This window comes from Gopherus flavomarginatus, chromosome 5 (genome assembly GCF_025201925.1).
Source record: "Gopherus flavomarginatus isolate rGopFla2 chromosome 5, rGopFla2.mat.asm, whole genome shotgun sequence".
NCBI lineage: Eukaryota > Metazoa > Chordata > Testudines > Testudinidae > Gopherus > Gopherus flavomarginatus.
In genome coordinates, this window is record NC_066621.1 from 38,801,354 (window position 1) to 38,823,814 (window position 22,461).

The window sequence follows — 22,461 nt, forward strand, 5'->3', positions numbered from 1 at the left end:
ACAATAAGAGATCTATCCGTGATGCCCCTTCCCTTCAGCTCCCTGTCTGGGTGAAGCTGTGTGTACCATTTTGCCTCCCACTGGTGGCCCCGTTAAGGCTGAAGGTCTAGAAATTATGGAGATTCTTTTTCACTGACTCAATGCCCTGATTTAAATATTTGATTAATATGCATGAGCTCACCAACAGAAACAGCAGAAAAAGTCTCAATTACAAGAATTTAAACCTGACAAAGCTCCACCGTGGAACGAGTTTAGGAACACAAGAATTGCCATGCTCTTGGCTGGCTCTGGTTTGGTGCCCAGGTAGCTCTGGGAGCTTCTAGAGCCTCTTCCTCTGTTTGTTCCTTCTCCTGATCTGGGTGGAGGGCTGTGTGATCTTCAGGAAACACTCTGGCCCAAAGGGCTTGAAAGAGCCTCTCTTCACTCAGTCACTGAGTTCCACCTGCCTCTGCTTCACAGGGCCTGGGCTTCTGCAGTGCCCTTCCCCAAGACTTCCTGTGTCTGGGAAGCTGAATGCTCGGAAAGGTACAATTCCCAATGTCCAGCCACTATGTAATAACACCACCACTCAACAAACAAAATTTATAGAATTCGCTCCTCCAAACACTTATAACCATCCTATTAACTTGCTAGTAAAAATCAGTTAATCTCCGGTGCCCTGTGCTGGTCTCCCTGCCAGATCAGCACTATTGTTGTCAGAAGGCAGTGAGTCCATTTTTGTTCCATATCCTGCAGTCTTGCTCTGTTACCTAACTGAGATCCTCTCAGGCCAAACATCTGACTTTGCAACCCTCTTCCCTCGATTCTGGATGTGGAGATGGTGTCTCCTATCCCTCAACAGTATGAGGCCATCTGGGGTGACAGCCTCAGACAACTGCAGGGCAGTCTCCTTAATACCATCACTGTTGGAGACCATTGATTTCCATCACAAATGCGCACTGCATCATATTCACAATTTGGTGGAAGATCCCGGGATCCCAAATCATCTGGCTTTTTTTTAATTTGTTTTCTCTGTCTCTCTTTATTCTTCTGCAAATCCCCAGTCCCTGGGATAGCAGCTTCTATCATTGCAGTCTACCCAGTTCTCAGCACTCTGTTAAACCACATGTCTGCAGGTGACACACCATGTTTCATTGGTACCATCCTGTAACTGAACTGTCCTAAACCTGGCTCAGAGTGCGACTCCAGAGTCCTTCTCAGTAGCCGCTTTATTAGTTTAACACCATTTCCCACCAACACACTGCTTTGGAGATAATGGGCATTTAGCACTTACATATCTAAACCCAAACTTCACTGGAAACTGCTCAAACCCATGCGCACTAAGCTACTGCCCATCGTCAGACTTTACTCTGTCAGGTATAACATGGCTACAAAAATAGACATGCACAATCACCTGTTCAGCTATAGTATCTTCCAGTAAGGTTATCTCAGGAAAGTGAGCATAGTCTAGAAGGAAGACATCATTCTTTTCCAGCCAATGTAAAAAAATCTCTGCCTACTTTGCTCCAGGGGGCCAAGTATTCCTGTGCCACCAACATTGGCCCTTTTCCTAGACTTGGCCAGCACTTCTCTTAGATTTCTCAATTCCTAAATCTCCTTCATTTCTCCTTCACAACACATTTTACTGTAGCATCTTCTGATGCCCCATCCTGATTACTTTAAACATAGTCCCATCTGGTACTGATAGTGCCTGCTGAACTCAATAATAGGGACTTGGAATATACTGTCCAGGCCACTCTGTGCATTACTTGCTACAGGGTCTCACCCTGAGCCATACCTCCAGCAGTCACACTGCACATTTTGTGTGAGGCTGGAAAGCTGTTGTTGTTTAGAACAAAAAGATTCTTTAAAGCTCTTGCAAAGTGTTGGAATCCATTGCATTTCATGCATCTTTTTCTCGCATGCCAGGCATTATCCTGCAGCTGTACACACTGTGGCAACCAATACAAGCCACATGTTCTTTTTGCAGAACTTTGACTTGTCTCTACCATGTCCACAGTCTCAGAGCACTGCGCACCCTCCATAATCTTCTTTTCGGACTGGGTGACTTCCATTGCTTGATAAGTTCTAAGAGATTTGTCAATGGTTAATTATGGCTTTTCCAGTAGCCTCTGAGATTTTTGTTCCAGATCCCAGTCACAGTCTGGATTCTTATCAGGGACTCAGTTTTAGCCTCCCCAAATTTCAAAGTTCAGCTCTTCATCCTCAAATCAGTCACAAATTCTTGCAAGTTGCAAGAAATTCTGAAGTGGGAATAGCACAATTGATTATGATCAGCCAACTTTCTGTAGAAAAGACTATATTATAGACTGGCAGGGGGATTGAGGGGCATCAGAAGAGCTGTTGATGTGTCAGGCCTGAGGGCTGGAACCGCACGGTGGCCTATGGCTCAGGACTGAGGCGCTTTAGCAGCACTGGGTGTATATTTCATATCCCAGGGCTATAATAATGAGGTCAAGATTGAAAGGCCTTGGCAGAACTGGATAGAGACCCAAGACTGGAAAAGCAGGGGGTGTTATACGACAGGATTTATCCCTACTGCTTCAGGATGCTACGAGGTACCTGTATTGTCTCTCTGGTGTTAGATGTCTCAAAGCAAACCTCCCTTCTCTAAATCTGAGATCTAGTTCACCTCTTTGATGAAAAACCTGAAGCAAGGAATGGAAAATACCTGCCCATTTGTGAGACTAACACCAGATGCCAGGACCTCACTGTGGGGCATCAGAGGACATCGGATAAGCTGATTTTCAGTTCCACTCAGATAAACTTGTTCAAACTGATAAGTTTTCATACACAATGTGGCAAAGTTAGGACTGCCCACTTCCAGGTTCCTTTCTTAGGGTTGTCACTGGCCTAAGGTGACTTCACTCCTAGGCACATGGAAATCTCATCCTTCCGTTTCTGTTTGTTTGTCCCCATAGGGTTAGGAACGGATAGTGCTAAATGGAAAGCTAAATGCTATTATTTAATCTCATGAGATTCTCATTGTGCTTTCTGGCATAGCAGCTGCTACCAGCATGTGGGCACGTGGCCTGGTACCCAAGTCCATGGGTGGCCTCCTGCCAGGAATAGGAAGGTTGCAATGTCAGAGCTAAGCAGCGAGGCATCCCCACACATCCCAGCCATGGAGACTTGAACCTATGATCTGCTCCGAGTGCAGTTAATCACTCGCCAGTTTGGGGGCCACACAGGATCTCGTTTTCTCTCCCTGTAAACCCTATGTCATGGTGAAATTACTCTCTACCCAAGGAGGGCTGGACAACTCTTCCCTCTTCTTCTCCACTGGTGACCTCCATAGCCCACAAATGCCTTAGTCCTGTCATTTCCAACCACGACTTAATATTTGGCCTCAGATTTGTTCAGGGCAGTCGCGTCACATTCATAGAATCATAGAATCATAGAAGATTAGGGTTGAAAGAGGTCATCTAGTCCATCTGACCTCAGGAGGTCATTTAGTCCAACCTCCTGTGCAAAGCAGGACCAACCCCAACTAAATCATCCCAGCGTAACCCATTCCAGTGTTTCACCACCTTCCTAGTGACATAGTGTTTCCTAATATCCAACCTAGACTTCTCCCAGTGCAACCTGAGACCATTGATCCTTGTTCTGTCATCTGCCACAGCTGAAAACAACCTGCCTCCATCTTCTTTAGAACCCTTCTTCCGGTAATTGAAAGCTGCTATCAAATTCCACCTCACTCTTCTCTTCTGCAGACTACATAAACCCAGCTCCCTCAGTCTCTCCTCATAAGTCATGTGCCCCAGCCCCCTAATCACTTTCGTTGCCCTCCACTGGACTCTCTTTAATTTGTCCACATCCCTTCTGTAATGAGGGGACCAAAACTGGATGCAATACCCCAGATGTGACCTCATCGGTGCCGAATAGAGGGGAATAATCACTTTCCTCAATCTACTGTCAATGCTCCTACTAATGCAGCCCAATTTGTTGGCAATGAGGGCACACTGCTGACTCATATCCAGCTTCTCATCCACTGTAGTCCCCAGGTCCTTTTCTGCAGAACTGCCACTTAGCCGTCCGGTCCCAGCCTGCAGCAGTGCATGAGATTCTTCCTCCTAAGTGCAGGACTCTGCATGTGTCCTTGTTGAACCTCATCAGATTTCTTTTGGCCCAATCCTCCAATTTGTTTAGGTCACTCTGGACCCTATCCCTACCCTCCAGTGTGTCTACCTCTCCCCCAGGTTTAGTGTAATCTGTGAACTTGCTGAGGGTTCAATCCATCCCATCATCCAAATAATTAATGAAGATGTTGAACAAAACCGGCCCCAGGACTGACCCCTGGGGCACTCCATTTGATATCGACTGCCATCTAGACATTGAGCCATTCATCTACCCACACCCAAACCAAGTCCTCACACCCGATCCTTCCATTCCCTGACATGTCCCACTAGGAAATGCATGAAGACCATCAGCATATTTCATCCACAAACTTTCAGGTGACAAAGATTTTTCCTACTGAACTGGGTGAGCCGGACCAGTGCCATAGAGGTGAATGGCTCCATATCCTCTGAGTCAACCGGTTACTCAGACCATCAAGTGCCATGCATCCTATTTCCCTGTCCACTAACTTCAGTACCTTGCCCTGACTTGGGCTCAGATTCATACCAATGAGCTAGATGTGCAAAGCTTCATATTCTAGTTCCCATAGAGACATCAGTTCCCACTACATGGCTGTATTGCAACTGGGGACAAACTGGAACCAGTGACCTAGAGATGAATATCCCCATATCCCATTCCAATTCCTCTGTGCGTCCTGTTTGCTCTTTAAAACAACCCAGCATCATCTCTTTTCAAACGTTAGCCAGGAAATCTCCCCTAACTCTCACCCCTTCCCTCTAGAGGGTGCCCCCATTTTCAGGTCACAGCCAAGTGAAGGTGGAAATCTGTGAACTTGGAGTGTTCTCCAAACCTTTCTTTCAAGGACATCTTGGACAATCTTATCGGGAAGGTTTGCATTTCTTATCAGGGTTACTAATGCGATAGGGAAGTCTCTGCACTATGTGCATATAAGAAGTAGCATCCCGACGTTGTTCTGCATTTAACAGTCACACTTTCCTTTCCCCACCAGTTTGGGTTTACATCATGAAGTGGCTTCTGCTCCTGAGTCTGGTGGCACTTTCTCAGTGCCGGGTGACAAAGTGAGTACTGGAGAGAACAAGAAACATTGGGATCTTGAGCTTGCTTTCTACAGAGCAATGTTCCCTTAGCAGCAGCAGCAGCTCCTACATCTCTCTCCTCAACACTTTATTCTTTAATAGGCAGCTGGTGGGAACTAGGCTGTAAGGCACAGTAGAGGTATGAGGAAGGATGGACTTGTGGTTACAACACTGGAACAGGACTTAGAAAATCTAGGTTCATTCACAGCTCTATCACAGACTACCTGTGTGACCTAGTGACTGAGTCTCTTTGTACCTCAGTTCTCTGGATAAAAATGAACATATGTCCTTTGTCCATCTTGTCTATTTCATCATTTAAGCTCTATAGGACAGGGGAACTGTCTTATATAATGTATTAGTACACCTCCCAGCATACTAGGCCCTCTCATTGCCAGTTACACATGGGCCAGGAGTTTCCAAGCATCCTATGGGAATTATATGCCCAACTCACAATGACTTTTTGTGCACTGGTCAACCAACTCTCCTATACCCCGTGCTAATCCCAGCTATAAAAAGGGGTCTCTGTGCAATGTAAAAGCTGGATTGCACAATATTCCCTAAACACAAGGCTTGTCTATTGTTTATTTGTTATTGATCGGCCTCTCTCCCCACCCTTGTTGATTAGGGTCTCCCTGAAGAAAGGGAAATCCCTGAAGCAGAACCTCAAGGAACATGACTTGCTGGAGGATTTCCTGAAGAAACACCCTTACAACCTGGCCTCCAAGTATTTCCCCAGCCTGGCCAAAGAGGCTGCCAGCTAGCCCCTAACAAACTACATGGACGTGAGTATGGCAGGAGAGCAAGTCTTGTAGCCTTCCTCTCCTCATCAAAGTTTCCCACTCCTCTGCTAACAGTTGATCTTGCCCTCCTCCCAAAAGGGCCTCAACCCACTCCCTCACTGATGTGCTTCCAACCACGCACATACCTTGCTGCTGCCAAGAACCTTCCCCAGCCCCCATGCTGGGCCATCCAGCCCCCTGCTGTGATTGGATGGGATTAAGAAGAGCACTGGGAATAGAACTCCCAGGTCTGCTGGATCCCCCTTCCCAACACTTTGAGACTGATGGGAACTTTGGATAAATAACTCTGTGCATCAGATGCCAGCATGTCCTAGGGGCCATGCTTGGCAAAGTGATGACAGAGAAACAGCAGCTCAGGCTGAACCTTTAGCAAGGACACCATAACCCAGACCCTCAGTTGGTGTAATTCAGCTGGTAGAACTATGCCAGTTTACACCAACTGAGGATCTAGCCCTTGGATAACAATGGTTCCCTCTCTTTACATCGTTCTTTGTCGTGCTTTGCAAGATCAAGTATTATAGAACCATCTCCATCAGCACCCCAGCCCAGGATTTTTCTGTCCTCTTCGACACTGCCTCCTCCAATCTCTGGGTGCCCTCCATGTACTGCTCCAGCCCAGCCTGCAGTAAGTCACCTGCAATGTCTCTTGCCTTGACATGCCATCTGGATGGTTTGAGTGAAATCAGGGAGATTGAAATCAACAATGAGGAAACTTTGATTGAAATCACTGATTTCAATCTTACTTTGCATTTGTACTTTTTAGTTATTTTCCTGAAGGATGTTGGTTGTTGGTAGCCATTAAAACACTGATTTGCAACTAATTATAGCTTTTACACTAAATTTAACATACATTTATTCAGATTTTTAATTTGTACATTTTTAATTATGAGAAAATGGTGAAGGATGCCTTTTTCATTTTGCTAGCTGCCTAATATTGTTACTTGATGTATGTGTTCACCTTTACATGATAATTGGAATTTGATTAAAAATGGGGGGAAAAAAAGCTTTAAAAAATTATTAGTAAAATAAAACTACCTTAAATGTCCTGGTTAGCTAAGAAAAAAAATTTATTAAAACAATTTGCATTTAAAACTAACAAAGTATTTAAAAAAGAAAGTGTTATCGATAAGGCCATTGTGGAGAAACAAAATGAATTCTTTGCATCGGTCTTTGTGGCTGAGGATGTGAAGGAAATTCCCAAACCTGAGCCACTCTTTTTAGGTGACAGATCTGAGGAACTGTCCCAGATTGATGTGTCATTAGAGAAGGTTTTGGAACAAATTGATAAATTAAACAGCAGTAAGTCACCAGGACTAGATGGTATTCACCCAAAAGTTCTGAAGGACCTCAAATGTGAAATTGCAGAACTACTAACAGTAGTCTGTCACCTATCATTTAAATCAGTTTCTGTACCAGATGACTGGAGAATAGCTAATGTGATGCCAATTTTTAAAAAGGGCTCCAGAGATGATCCCTGCAATTACAGGCCTGTAAGCCTGACTTCAGTACCAGGCAAACTGGTTGAAACTATAATAAAGAACAATATTGTCAGACATATAGATGAACATAATTTGTTGCGGAATAATCAACATGGTTTTAGTAAAGAGAAATCATACTTCACCAATCTACTAGAATTCTTTGAAGGGATCAACAAGCATGTGGACCAAGGGGATCCAGTGGATATAGTGTACTTAATTTTTCAGAAAGCCTTTGATAATGTCCCTCACCAAAGGCTCTTACACAAAGTAAGCTGCCACGGGATAAGAGGGAAGGTGCTCTCATGGATTGGTAACTGGTTAAAAGATAGGAAACAAAGGGTAGGAATAAATGGCCAGTTTTCCGAATGGAGAGATGTAAAAAGTGGTGTCCCCAGGGGTCTGTTCTGGGACCAGTCCTATTCAACATATTCATAAATGATCTGGAAAAAGGGGTAAACAGTAAGGTGGCAAAATTTGCAGATGATACAAAATGACTAAAGATAGTTAAGACCCAGGCAGACTGCGAAGAGCTACAAAAGGATCTCTTAAAACTGGCTGACTGGGCAATCAAATGGCAGATGAAATGTAATGTTGATAAATGCAAAGTAATGCACTTTTGGAAAGCATAATCCCAACTATACATATAAAATGATGGGGTATAAATTAGCTATTACCACTCAAGAAAGAGATCTTGGAGTCACTGTGGATAGTTCTCCGAAAACATCCACTCAATGTGCAGTGGCAGTTCAAAAAGTGAACAGAATGCTGGGAATAATTAGGAAACGGATAGATAATAGGACAGAAAATATCATGTTGCCACTATATAAATCCATGGTATGCCCACATCTTGAATATCGTGTGCAGATGTGGTCGCCCCATCTCAAAAAAGATATATTGAAATTGGAAAAGGTTCAGAAAAGGGCAACAAAAATTATTAGGGGTATGGAACGGCTTCCGTATGAGAAGAGATTAATAAGACTGTGACTTTTCAGCTTGAAAAAGAGACAACTAAGGGGAGATATTATTGAGGTCTATAAAATCATGACTGATGTAGAGAAAGTAGATAAGAAAGTGTTGTTTACTACTTCTCACAACACAAAAACTAGAGGTCACCAAATGAATTTAATAGGCAACAGGTTTAAAACAAATAAAAGGAAGTATTTCTTCACATATCGCACAGTCAACCTGTGGAACTCCTTTCCAGAGGATGTTATGAAGGCTAAGACCATAACAGGGTTCAAAAAAGAACTAGATAAATTCATGGCTATTAGTCAGGATGGGTAGGAATGGTGTTCCTAGGCTCTGTTTGCCAGAAGCTGAGAAAGAACAACAGGGGATAGATCATTTGATGATTACCTGTTCTGTTCATTCCCTCTGGGGCACCTGGCACTGGCTACTGTCAGAAGACAGGATACTGGGCTAGATGGACTCTTGGTCTGACCCAGTAGGGCCATTCTTATGTTCTTGTGTTCTCATCTGTAGTCAGTGAATTGAACTGATTGCTTCTGGTCACCATGTCCTTCCCAAATTTTAGAACTACTAGATTTCATCCTCTCACACTTACTTTTTATTCAGAGATTGGAAAAGGAAAACAAGCTGTCTTGCTTTTATAACTCCCAATAATTTCTTAAGTTAGAATGAACTAGTCAGTGAACTGAACTAGCTGAATGAATTGATATGAAGAAAATATTCTCTGTGCACCTGCAGAAGAGGCTAATCCTGTGAAAAGCAGGTTTGGCACTTCAACAAAGTCTAGTTCCAGCTGCTGAGCCAGTGAAATCCACCAATTCAGTGGTCTATCTTTAAAACTTCAGCAACAAATATGCATTACTTAATAGTAATTTTTTATTTAATTTAACTGATTTTAATAGATTTTAGTAAATTTAGACTTGCACATATGTTGTGATAATTTAAACTTTAATTTAAATGAGTATTTTTAAAAAGAAAAACATATTTACATTTTTTAATTTAAAAAATCATCAGTTTCCAGCTACCGTGGAAGTCAGAGATGAATAGGTTTCCTTCCATTGTCTGTGGATTGTCCAATTGTACAGTGTCAGAGGAGGGGAATGGTTTCTAGGAAGCCCAGGAGCTAGATCCACAAAGGGACCTAGGCGTCGCAATGCTGAGCATTGCAGTGCATAACTCTTAAGCACCCTCCCCCCACCAAAGAATTCACAGCCTCACCAGTCTCCCATACAACACATTGGGAGAGTTACAAGTGTCACTGTGTGACCATCTGACTCTTCTGTACTTGCAGCAAACCATAATCACTTCAACCCATCAGACTCCTCCACCTACGAGGCCACCAGTGAGAATGTCTCCATCCAGTATGGCACCGGCAGCATGACCGGAATCCTGGGCTACGACACAGTCCAGGTAAATCACAAGAAAGGAAGAAAGGCCCTGGAGCAGAGAAGTGAAATTATTAGGAGTTAGAAGGAGGACCAGATGCATCTGCAAAGCTAAAGCAGGAACTCCATTGGCTGTGAATTGGGAGACAGGAATAGAGAAAGGGCAGAGAAAAGACAGTGAAGCCAATCATGGACTATTCTCATATGGAGGAGAGAGCACAGTTCAGGGCACTTCAGCCTCTGAGAACTGGCAAGCTGTAAAGATTCTCTGGTAGACTTCGAAGCTTCTCCCAGGGTGTAGGGCGTGTCTGATTGTCCCCATCCCTTCTCTAAGGTTGGCGGCATTGTGGACACCATTCAGATCTTTGGTCTGAGCGAGACCGAGCCTGGCTCCTTCCTCTACTACTCCCCCTTTGATGGGATCCTGGGTCTGGCCTTCCCCAGTATCTCCTCCTCTGGAGCCACCCCCATCTTTGACAACATGATGAATGAGGGTTTGGTGTCTCAGGACCTCTTCTCCATCTACCTGAGCTCGTAAGTCAGGGCTGGAAACAACCCATCTGCTGCAGTGAGATTCAGCACCTCTCAATGGGTGAGGCCTGCAATATTTGCATCAGAATTCCCAAACACAGAGATCTCTGGGGTGGAACATGGCAGCCATTCTATGCTGGTGATGTACATTCTGGGAGCAGAAGTGAACACTAGTATCTCTAATGATTATATTAAAGCATTGGGGCCCTGCCTGTTGCCAGCACACAGTGCCCAAGGGTGGCAACGGTTGGGTTCGTTGCCCTGTGTGCTTTGCAACCAATAGAACACACCAGGGTGGAGAAGTAAATGAACTTTATTTGTGATCACAAATAGACGCCTGGAGCCAAGCAGGACTCAGATCAAACAAACAGCTTACCTAACTATTTATACTAGAACCCAAAACTGTTACGTTACAACATTATCTATCACTTACACTGTCCCCACCCAAGGCTAAGTCTGCCTAGTAACCATGCAATTTTCCTGCCCAGGGCCAAGTCTGCCTAGTAACTGTAGGAGTAGGAGTAGCCCCTCCCAACAAGGGCAAGCTGGTATTTAACATGGAGTCTGGAGGAGAGCTAGTACACTATGGCTCAGAGCAAGAGGACTTCATCGGCTCTCACGGCCTTCCATTCTCTCGAGTTACCTGGTTTATGCCAAGTGCAACCCCAACATCCCTACACTCATTGCAGATCATCAGTATTAGACTGACTCCTAAGGAAAAAATATCCCATATCACCCACATGACTCTCTGGCTCAGCACCTTCCAGTACCAGACTGCACCATCCGCTCAGTGCTGACTCAGAGGGAAAAATCAGCATCTACTGAGTCCCTGACACCACTGCCTCAAACATCTGGGCCTTTCCTTGGAGGTCTCTCATCCAGTTTTAGGGCAGGCCCAGCCCTGCTTAGCTTTTGAGACCTGGCAAGAGACAGTTATCAAAGTAGGGTCAGAGGTGCCCCTCACAGCCAACTGGCCTGCCCTTTCTCCACTACTAGATGCTGATGTGCCCAACTCTGATTGAATCCCAGCACTGCCCAGCGGTGGCCCATTCTTTAACAGGGAAGGGTTAAAAAAAGAACTAGATAAGTTCATGGAGGATAGGTCCATCAATGGCTAATAGCCATTGATGGACAGCGATGATGTCCCTAGCCTCTGTTTGCCAAAAGCTGGGAATGGGCGACAGGGGAGGGATCACTTGTTGATTCAGTTCTGTTCATTCCCTCTGGGGCACCTGGCATTGGCCACTGTTGGAGGACAGGCTACTGGGCTAGATGGACCTTTGGTGTGACCCAGTCTGTTTGTTCTTATGTTCAGACAGAACATTTGCTATTGACTCGTCAGCCAACCATTCATGCATCTGCCTTGACTCTCCTCTCTCTCTTCTCTAGGGATGACCAGAGCGGGAGCTTCGTGATGTTCGGTGGCATTGACTCATCTTACTACTCTGGGAGCCTCAACTGGATCCCTCTCTCCGCTGAGACTTACTGGGAAATCACCATGGGCAGGTATCACCCACCCCTTGGCCCTTCCCCTTCATCAGGCCACTTTGAGGAGACAGGCAAAAGGAGATGCATGCAGGAGCCTGGGGAAGCTGAGACAAACGAGAGACACGAGAGTCAGAATCATGCCTTCCTTGGAGTTATAGGAAAGGGGCTCACCCACAAGGAGGTTAGATCAGTGGTTCTCCACCTTGTCCACACTTGGAACTCTCATCTGGCCAGCTCGGCTTAGCAATAAAGGAAAGGGCTTGGTGGTCACAACCCCTTGACATCTGTTTGTGACCCCCAGGCTAGATCGGTCACAGTCCCAGAAGGTTGTAGGATGAGAAGTGATGGGCAATAGCCAAGGAAGGTTGAGGCTGAAACATCAGGGGAAAGTTCTTGGCAGTCGTAGGAAGGAGGCAGTGAGGCAGCTCCACCCTGCAGGCCTCTCACTGCTGACTCGTGGGCTGAGTGGGAATGAGATTGAGAGTGTTTCTAGGCAGGTTTCCCCTGACTCTCTCTCTTGCAGTGTCACCATGAACGGAGAGACCATAGCTTGCTCTGGTGGCTGCCATGCTATCATTGACACCGGCACTTCTCTGCTGGCTGGGCCCTCTACTGGCATCTCCAACATCGAGTTCTACATCGGCGCCAATGATGGCATGGTAAGGGCAGGGATCGGGGACCGATACTTCTAGAGCTGTCTGCTATGGAGAGCCTTGTGGCCAAGACATGTCTAACCTTTCCTCCGTGTGTTGCCTTCCTCCCTGCAGATCAGCTGCAGTGCCATGAGCAGCCTGCCCAACATTGTCTTCACCATCAATGGCATCAAGTTCCCTGTGCCCCCCAGTGCCTACATCATTGATGTGAGTGTCCTGCTCAGAAAGCCTCCTTGGAGCCTCTTAGCAAGGGCTTGTGCCTGAGGCCATCGTGCTGAGTGTGCTGGCAACATTCCGCTGCACAGCTGGTATACGGCTGCAGATGGATCACTGAGATGCAGCTCAGGGTCTGTCACCAGTATTAGAGTGGGGCAGCGGAGAGCTCTTCTCACAAACAGATCCAGGGGAGGAACGGTCTAGACCAAGGCAGGCCTATAGTGAAAGTGACATACCACAAGAGAAGCAAGCCAGGCTGTAGAGCTGGCCACTGTAGGAGATCACTAGGAAAGGGGCCTTACTGGACTAGGAGAGAATAAAATGAGCAGCTAGGAGGTTAGATCAAGAGAGGTTACTGCCTTGTACTGCAGGGCATGGGCATCTGGGCATCAGGAAGGAGTATTCCTTCTCCATGATAAAGGTTTGCTTCCCTCTGGGAAGGAACAGGCAAGCTGCTTTAACAGCACACAGCAACATCAGCTGGTAGCAGGCAGTGAGGAAACTGAAATCCACTTATAATCACAGCAGGATTTCTGGTGGCAGAATGTAATCACTCCCTTTGGAATCTGGCCAGGAGTCTGGAGAGAGCACGCTTTGCCTCCCCAAGGGATGTGTCATGAACAGAAGTGGTCAGGACCTTGCTTCTCTTCCCAGTTGACAGACTGCACCCCTTAGGCTCAGGCTTAGGTACTGGGGCTGTTCTGAGGCCCAGATCCACAAAGGTAGCTCACTGGAAGTTATGCCTCTAAATACCTATGAGCATCCAGGCCTCACTCACCAACCCCACTGCTTGCATCCCCAAGCTGTCCCTTAAAGTCTCCAAGCCAAGGCCTGACCCAGCCTAATGCTCCTTAGCTTGGGATCAGTGGTAAGATCCCATCTCAAGATGGGGCAGGGGCAGGCACATGAACTCCCTTCTGGACAGTAACTCAAGGGCACATTGAAGTTCCAGCCCAATAACCCATGTCCCATTTTCCCCTGGTACAGAACTCAGGCTCTTTCTCTCCTGGCTTTGAAGGCATCGACATCCCCACCTCCTCTGGAGAGCTCTGGATCCTTGGAGACGTCTTCATCTGCCAGTACTACGTTGTCTTCGACAGGGCCAACAACCAGGTGGGCCTGGCTCCCATGGCATGAACACAGCACCGTCCCCAAGACACTGCCATGGAACACTGACCCAGAGAGTTTCCATTTCTCCAGAGCCCCAACAATGCAAATCAGTCTAGTGACCCTTACTGCTGGTGGGACTTTAATGGACACATGCTATTCCTCAGCCCAAACTCACCCTCTCGCCTCTAATCTTACCAACAGTAGAATAAAGGACTACAAGATGATTGGAGTGACTTGTTTCTCTCTGATGGGCGGAGTGACCCACAATCCACCGAAGAGGATGGGGATAGGGAACATTCTCATATCTTCTGCTGAGGCTACCAATCCTGACCTGCAGCCCCCCCCCCCGCCACTGCAATTCCACTCTTGTCCAACCCCATTCCCTGCTATGCTAATGTCCCTCACTCCTGGCCTGTTTGTTTTGTTACTTCCAACAGTATCTCATGAGACAGGCTTTGGGGCTGTTCATAAATTACATAATGCAGCCATTTGGGGATAGGAGCTGTGATGGGTTCCCCCTGGGGTGTCACCTGGAATTGGGGTACCACTGAGCCCTTTGACTCACAGCCTGGGCTCCCTCTCATATTGTGCTATGACAAGCTGCAGACCCGCTCCCGGTCCTACACTTTCCACCAGCATTCACACAGGCAGGGACACTCCCAGCTCTCTGACCAGCCACTACATGAACCAACAATAGAGAAGCGACAGCTCCCCAGGCATGCATCCACCTCCACCAGAGTATAAACCCAAAATTATACCGTCTTGCCCTGAACAGGGAACTTTACAGTGTAAGCTCCTAGAGTTCTGCACAGTGTAAGCTCATAGGGTTCTTAATGTGGAGAAGAAATGCAACAGCTTCTGCCCCTTCAGCTAAGTTTTACATGCACTGCATTCCAAACTTACTGGTTTAGATTAAAACATAAAACAAGTTTATTAATTACAAAAAGATAGATTTTAAGTGATTATAAGTGATAGCAAACAGATCAAAGCAGATTACAGAGTAAATAAACAAAAACACAAAGTAAGCCTAAGATACTAGAAAGATAGGCTATGAATTAGCAAATTCTCACCCTGGCTGATGATACAAGCAGGCTAGCAGATTCTCAAGGTACAACCTGCACTTGCTTTGCAGCTTGGAATCACCAGGTTTTTCATACACAGGCTAGAAATCCCTTTAGACTGGGTCCAGCACTTCCCTGAGTTCAGTCTTTATTCCTCAAGTGATGTCACTCCCTGCCTTATATAGCTTTAGGATATGGCGGGAATCCTTTGTCCCAAACTCAGTTCCTAGCCCAGTTTGTGGAAAAACACTGGCATCCAAGATGGAGTTCCATGCTATGGGCCTGGTCACCTGCCCTTGCAGTTTCACAGCAGCCATTGCTTACAGGTTGGCTAAAACGTCCACAGGAAAGTTAAGCTATTCCACAGCCCATGGTCTTTGTTGATGAGCCATTAGCATCATCTGGCTTCTTCATTGTTGTACCTAAAAGTCTGGCTGTGGATGTTTTCCAGAGTAAGCCCATCCGAAATACTGATCCCTAGTCAATATTTATAGCTTCAGATACAAAAATGATACATATATACAAATAGGATAATCATATTCAGCAAATCATAACTTTTCCAATGACACCTTACATGCCCCATCTTGTACAAAATGGATCATAATTAATTATATCATAATTATATAACTATGAATAATATGGGGTGCAGTGTCAGAGGGGCATCCTCAATTTTGCGAAGTGGGTGGGTCTTGAAAATCATCAAATAATGTGTGACATAATTCATGGACTGCCCCCTCCAGGTGTGAGCCATGTAGTCAAACCCTCAGGAGGATGGGATGTCTGTTAATTGCTTATCACAGCAGGCCCTGTCTATCACACACTGGGCCCAGAGGGTGGTAGGGTCGGACTTCTAGCATAGTGACCTGAGCTAGTGGATGGAATCAGAGCTGTTCTGCTGTGTCATAGTCCTATAGTGTCAATGACTATAGGAGGTTCTGTTTTACTGATCAGGGGGGCTTTTGGAACAGAAGGGTCTCAGTTCTCTGCCTGCTGTCGGCATGAAGTGTGAAGTGACCGTAGAATCCAGAATTGGAACCACTGTTAAATCCTAGTTGGTGAGCAGGTTTTCCCAGGATTGCTGATACGCATAATACCCATTCAGCCTATTCCAGATACCAGGGACTCATTCCGATCTCACTATTAGATGATGTGTGTTCATTTCTCATGAGTTTAACTTTTAGTTTTTAATTGCATAGTTTTGAAAGTATTAATATTAACAGTATGCTGTTTTAATAGCATTACAGCATATTTGTATAATTATTTGTTTGCAAGATTGTGTTGGAATATGATCTACGTAATTATATAACTATGAATAATATGGGGCATGAGTAACCCATTAGTTTGAGCAACTACTTGAAGAGCCCTTCGGTCCTAGAGCACACCCTTTGGTCCACCTCTCTCCAGGCTAGCTTCCATCCTCCCCCAGCCAGCACCCCAGCCCATGTGGGGGTGGTGTGCACCTTAACTTGATATTTCCAGGGTTTCAGAGGCTTACATTTGTGTTATCTTGAGGGCTTCCTCAGATCCTGGCTCACATGGGGCGGTGGGGAACAGAGAGGTGTTCAGCCCCCAGAGAAGCAGGACCCTAAAAGCCTGGTTTACATGAGTGTGCTCAGACCACTCTATAGGGGCTGGGTTCTCCAGATCCTGGCTCTCATGGGGTATATGAAGATGGGCTTAGACCGAGGGACCAGGCCCACCCCAGATCCCATCACACATGGTGGCACAGAAAGGGGCTCAGGTACTGAGAGGCGAGGATACCCCAGGTCTCAGCACACACCTGGGGGTAATGAAAGAGGCTCAGACCCCCCAGGAGAGACAAGCCCCAGGTAGCAAATGTGAAAAATTGGAGCAGAGTTGGGGATAATATGTGCCTATATAAGACAAAGTCCTGAATATCGAGACTGTCCTTTTAAAATCAGGACATCTGGTCACCCTACTGGCTCCATAGATCTCAGCACACATATAAGAGGAGAGAAGGTGAGGTTGACAGGCCCCTTACCCCTAATCCCCAGCTTCCCCTGCCACTTCCCTCATGCATGCCCCCTCCCAGTGTCCTACTTCTCATCTCCCCCTTACTATAGTCCTCACCCCGCCCGGCAACCTGTTCCATCTTCCCTCCCCCACCCATCCCCACAGTCCCCATCCCCTCACCACAGCCCCAAACTCTTCTCTCCTAGTCTCCCCAACCTCCCTCCTCTCCCTGTACTCTCCCAACACCAGCAGCCCAGCACGACACTGTGAGAGTTCACACGTGCAACTACTTTTCTTTTCAAAACCAGTCTGAGCCCCTTCAAATTATCGTTATACTCAGATTACATTTCCCAACAGTAAAACCCACCTCAGCAGAGGAGGCTGATAGCCACACCATGCCTGCAAGTCTGTCTCAGATCTCTGCCAAGGGTAAAGGTACAATCCCTGGCTGTGGCTTCACCTCTGTGGCCATACAGCATGTCCCCTTGAGCCACCAAGGTCACCTGAAACCAGGCTAGCTGGAAAGCTCTGTGCGGTGCATAAGTGTTTACTACACGATACCCTAGCCAGCAAAGCTCTTCCTTTCTTAATGCTTTCATAATTGTTTCCCCAAAGGGGCAGTGGGTGCCAGGCAGTTGGTGAGATAAATATCGAGGGACTGAGATCACTTTGGGGAGTCTGAGAGCTGTGGTTAAAGCACCAGGTCTGGGTTTTTTTAAAAACCCACATTGGTGGAATCTATTGACTTTATGAAACGCTAGTTTGGGGAGGAGGGGAAGGCTATAGCTCAAGAAACTCTTTCTCAAGTGACCCCAGATTTGGTGTACTATGTCTACCCCAAGTCACAGCAAATTTCAAGACAATCTGAGCAAACATGCGGATGTTAGAACTCTCAGAATAGTCAGCCTAGAAACAGACATGTCGTCTTAACCTAAACCATACACTGTGAATACCCATTTGGGGGAAGGCAGATTGAAGGGAATGGCAGCCGCTGGCATAATACAGACCCATAAGCTCCCTAGGGTAGGGTTGGGCAGCTTTTCCCAGGTGCAGCATGCACAGATATGTTTGTAGATTGTCATTTAGAGATGCTCCCTCATAAGGGACAGTATTATGAATATAGACATTTAAAGATGTACCCTGGAAGCTAGGGTGGAGAACACAGTGTCACTATGTACAGCAGTTCACCACAGAAGCTCCCTAGTTTGTTTTATTATGTTTTATTCCTTTCTCCTTCATTGCTTTGTTGTTTAATGAACCCCAAGATCATTACACTTTGTCAGAAGCACTGAGTGAGAAGGAGATGGCAGTCATTTCAAAGTCAATTCCTGTGTTTGAAACTAAAGCAGAGGCAAGGGGAGCACATGACAGAGCAAACAGAGAACAAAGACTTTTGTATGTATCTGGTGAGCACAATAGTAGCTTGACTAGTTTAAGGAGGGCGGCAGGGGGTGGGGGAGCCAAAAATGGATGTGTTGCAACCTCCATCCAGTCTGCAATTGTCAGGTAATGTTGCAGAGAACTGAGAAAAAAATTGAGATATAGATTTGAATTGTATTTAGCAGCGATCAGGCGGATGAGAAAAATGATAAGGTGAATTTTTGTCAGTCTTTTTGCATGTTGTTGGGGAGGAAGCATTGGATATTTATAACCACTTTAAGTTTGAAGAAGGCAAAAGCATGAAGTTAAGTAAAATACTGACTAAATTTGAGGAATACTTCATGCCGAAAAGGAATGAGACCTTTGAGAGACAAAAAAATCGATTATACCATAGAGCAATATGTCACATAATTAAGGAAACTCAGTAAAACCTGCAACTTTGGTGAGTTGACTGGTCAGAGATAGAATCATTTGTGGCATTAAAGACAATGTGTTAAGAGAGAGACTGCTCCATGAAGGAGACTTAACTTTAGAAAAAGCTCTCCAGATATGCAGGGCAGCAGAAACTGTGAAAGCACAAGCCAGAGAGCTGAATCCACCAGAGGGAGTTATCCATGTACTAAGTACAAAAGAATATAGCCAGAATAGGTCAAATCAAAGAGTGGAATGACTCGCTTTGAAAACCACTGCAAAGGAGAAGGTTGGGTACAGACAGCCATGTGGAAGATGTGGATCACAGCATGGCCCCAAACACTGTGTTGTCTTTGGAAAACTCATAAATGTGGGAGAAACAATCATTTTGCAAAATGCTGCAGATCTCAAATGCAGAAAAGTCATGTGCATTCAGTTGACGACAACTGGGTTGAGGAGTTTTTCATAGATGTACTGGGGTCTAACAAGCATGATGAGAGAGACTGGATACTACCTGTGACAGTGAATGGAACAATTATTCCACTGAAACTGGACACAGGAGCTCAGGTTAATATTCTGTCTGAACAAGATTATGAGAGACTGAAAATAAGACCAAAACTAGGATCAACAAAAATAAAAGTAACTGGTAATTCTGGAACAAATATACCAGTGAATGGGGAGGTGTATTGCTAGCATCAACCATAAAAACACCACATGCAGGTTCCTGTTCATTGAAGTGCCAAAGAAGGTGACACCAATTTTAGGCCTGGCCGCATGTGAAAAAGTCAATCTGGTAAACTAGGTGTTCTCACTAAACGATCATGCTCAACCTGGCTATAAGGCACTCTTTTGGGAATAGCATGATTTGTTTCAAGGATTGAGTTGCTCGCAGGGTGAACATATAATCCGAATAAATAAGTCCCTCCAGTTATCCATCCATTTCATAAACAAACTAGAGAAATACAATCTAGATGGAGCTACTATAAAGTGGGTTCAAACTGGTTGGAAAACCGTTCCCAGAGAGTAGTTATCAATGGTTCACAGTCATGCTGATAGAGTATATCGAGTGGGGACCCGTAGGGATCAGTTCTGGGTCACGTTCTGTTCAATATCTTGATTTAGATAATGGCATAGAGAGTACACTTATAAAGTTTGCGGACAATACCAAGATGGGTGGGGTTGCAAGTGTTTTGGAGGGTAGGATTAAAATTCAAAATGATCTGGATAAACTGGAGAAATGGTCTGAAGTAAATAGGATAAAATTCAATAAGGACAAATGCAAAGTATTCCATTTAGGAAGGAACCAATCAGTTGCACACATACAAAATAGGAAATGACTGTCTAGGAAGGAGTACTGCGGAAAGGGATCTGGGGCTCTTGGTGGACCACAAGCTAAATATGAGTCAACAGTGTAACACTGTTGCAAAAAAAGTGAACACCATTCTGGGATGTATAAGTATGAGAAGTAATTCTGTTCTACTCCATGCTGATTAGGCCTCAACTGGAGTATTGTGTCCAGTTTTGGGCACCACATTTCAGGAAAGATGTGGACAAATTGGAGAAAGTTCAGAGAAAAGCAACAAAAATGATTAAAGGTGTAGAAAACATGACCTATAAGGGAAGATTGAAAAAATAGGATTTGTTTATTCTGGAAAAGAGAAGACTGAGAGGGGACAGGATAACAGTTTTCAAGTACATAAAAGGTTGTTACGAGGAGGGAGAAGAATTGTTCTTCTTAACCTCTCAGGATAGGACAAGAAGCAATGGGCTTAAATTGCAGCAAGGGAGGTTTAGGTTGGACATGTGGAAAAACTTCCTGTCAGGTTAGTCAAGCACTGGCAAAAATTGCCTAGGGAGGTTGTGAAATCTCCATCACTGGTGATTTTTAAGAGCAGGTTAGATAAATACCTGTCAGGAATGGTCTAGATAATACTTAGTCCTGCCATGAATGCAGGGGACTGGACTAGATGACCTTTCAAGGTCCCTTCCAGTCCTATGATTCTGTGTAGAAAGGTGCCATTTGCACTCCATGATAAACTCAAGGCTGAGCTTGCAAGGATGGAAGCAATGCAAGTAATACAAAAGATTTAGGTGCCAACAGAATGGGTGAGCTCCCTTGTCATTGTGGAGAAAAGTAACGGCCAGCTACACATATGCTTAGAACCAAGAGACCTCAACAAAGCTATAAAAATAACATTTCAAGCTACCAACCAGAAAAGAGATTATTTCTCAATTTGCAAATGCTCAATATTTCAATAAATTGGATGCATCCTCAGGTTTTTGGTAGCTAAAATTAACTGAAGAAAGCTCAAAATTATGCACATTTAATACCTCATTTGGAGGATACAGATTCTTACACTTACCCTTTAGGATAGCTTCAGCATCAGAATTATACCACAAAACCACACATACAGTCTATGAACATATTACTCTTGTTGACACCCCAATAAAAGAGGAGCATGATTGTAGACTTCAGGAAGTGCTTAATGCAACTAGAGCTGCAAACCTCAAACTAAGTAGGGAGAAATGTGTTTTAGGGGTTACAGAACTGACTTTTTTGGGAACGTTATTTTCAACAATGGTGTAAAACCTGATTAGACGAAGATTTCAGCCACTGAAATGATGCCTCGTCTGCTGTCACAGAAAGATGTCCAACAGTTCCTGGGAATGGTTAATTATCTTGGAAAATTCATCCATAATCTACCTACCAAAGCAGCAACTTAGAGAATACTCCTAGAGAATAAAATTGAATGGTATTGTGGTGCAGAACAGGCGGCACCATTGGAAAGTTTAAAACAACAACTGATATAAGAGCCAGTGTTGAAGTTCTGTGCACCAGGAAGGCCTATTTAAACCTCAGCAGATGCTTCCCAGTCTGGGGTAGATGCAGTAATTTTACGGAAGCATAAGGATTGTTGGCAACCAGTGACATATGCATCCAAATCACTGGCTGAGGCAGAAATCAGATATGCACAGATTGAGAAGGAGCTTTTAGGAATATTGTAAGCCTGTGACAGCTTCAATCAGTATATCTGTGACCAGACAGTGGAAGTTGAAATGGACCACAAGCCCCTGATAGCGTAATTTAACAAACCGCTAAATGACTGTACCTTAAGGATTCAAAGAATGATGATAAAGCTGTAAAAGCGTGATGTGGTTGTGGCCTACACACCTGGTAAATTCATGTTCACTGCAGATGCACTTTCTAGAATGGTGACTCCCACTACGAAACCAAAGGAGACCTTAGAGATAGCGATGCAAGCCTATGTAGATATGATTGTAAAGTCAATTCCCACAGCTAACAAAAAACTGCAACAAATTAAGAGGAGAAACGGAGAAAGATGAATCATTGGGGATCTTTAAAGAAGTGATCATTAATGGTGGCCTGAAGAAATAAGCAGTTGTCCAAGTATAAGAGATTGTTGGAACTGCAGAACTTACTGTGATAGATGGGATGATTTTCAAGGGCAGTAAGGTTGTAATTCCAATGAGCCTCCAACATGAAATGCTACAGAAGATCCACAAGAATTTGGAAATTAGAAATTGAGAACTGCAAACAAGCACGAGAGGTGCTGTATTGGCCACGGATCAACCATGACATTACTAATATCAGAGGAAATTGCTTTTCTTGCTTGAAATACAAGCCACATCCACAGGCAGACCCACTGAGATCCCATCCAGTTCCACAAAGGCATTATGAGAAGGTAAGCACTGACTTATGTGTCTGGCAATCAAAGGATTATTTAATAGCCACAGATAATTATTCTCTGTATCCAGAAATCTGCACTCTGCGCAGCACTAATAGTATCACTAATCAGTGAGAGCCAGCAT

The 22,461-nt window shown here is 44.9% G+C and overlaps 1 protein-coding gene and 1 pseudogene across 1 annotated transcript in view; both read left to right on the plus strand.

Moving 5' to 3' along the window:
• The window catches only part of PPP1R32 (protein phosphatase 1 regulatory subunit 32), a 346,274-nt gene that overhangs the window by 58,677 nt on the left and 265,136 nt on the right, over positions 1-22,461 (plus strand). The gene's annotated exons all lie outside the window — the stretch shown is intronic.
• LOC127052547 (pepsin A-2/A-3-like) lies at positions 5,101-13,831 on the plus strand (annotated as a pseudogene).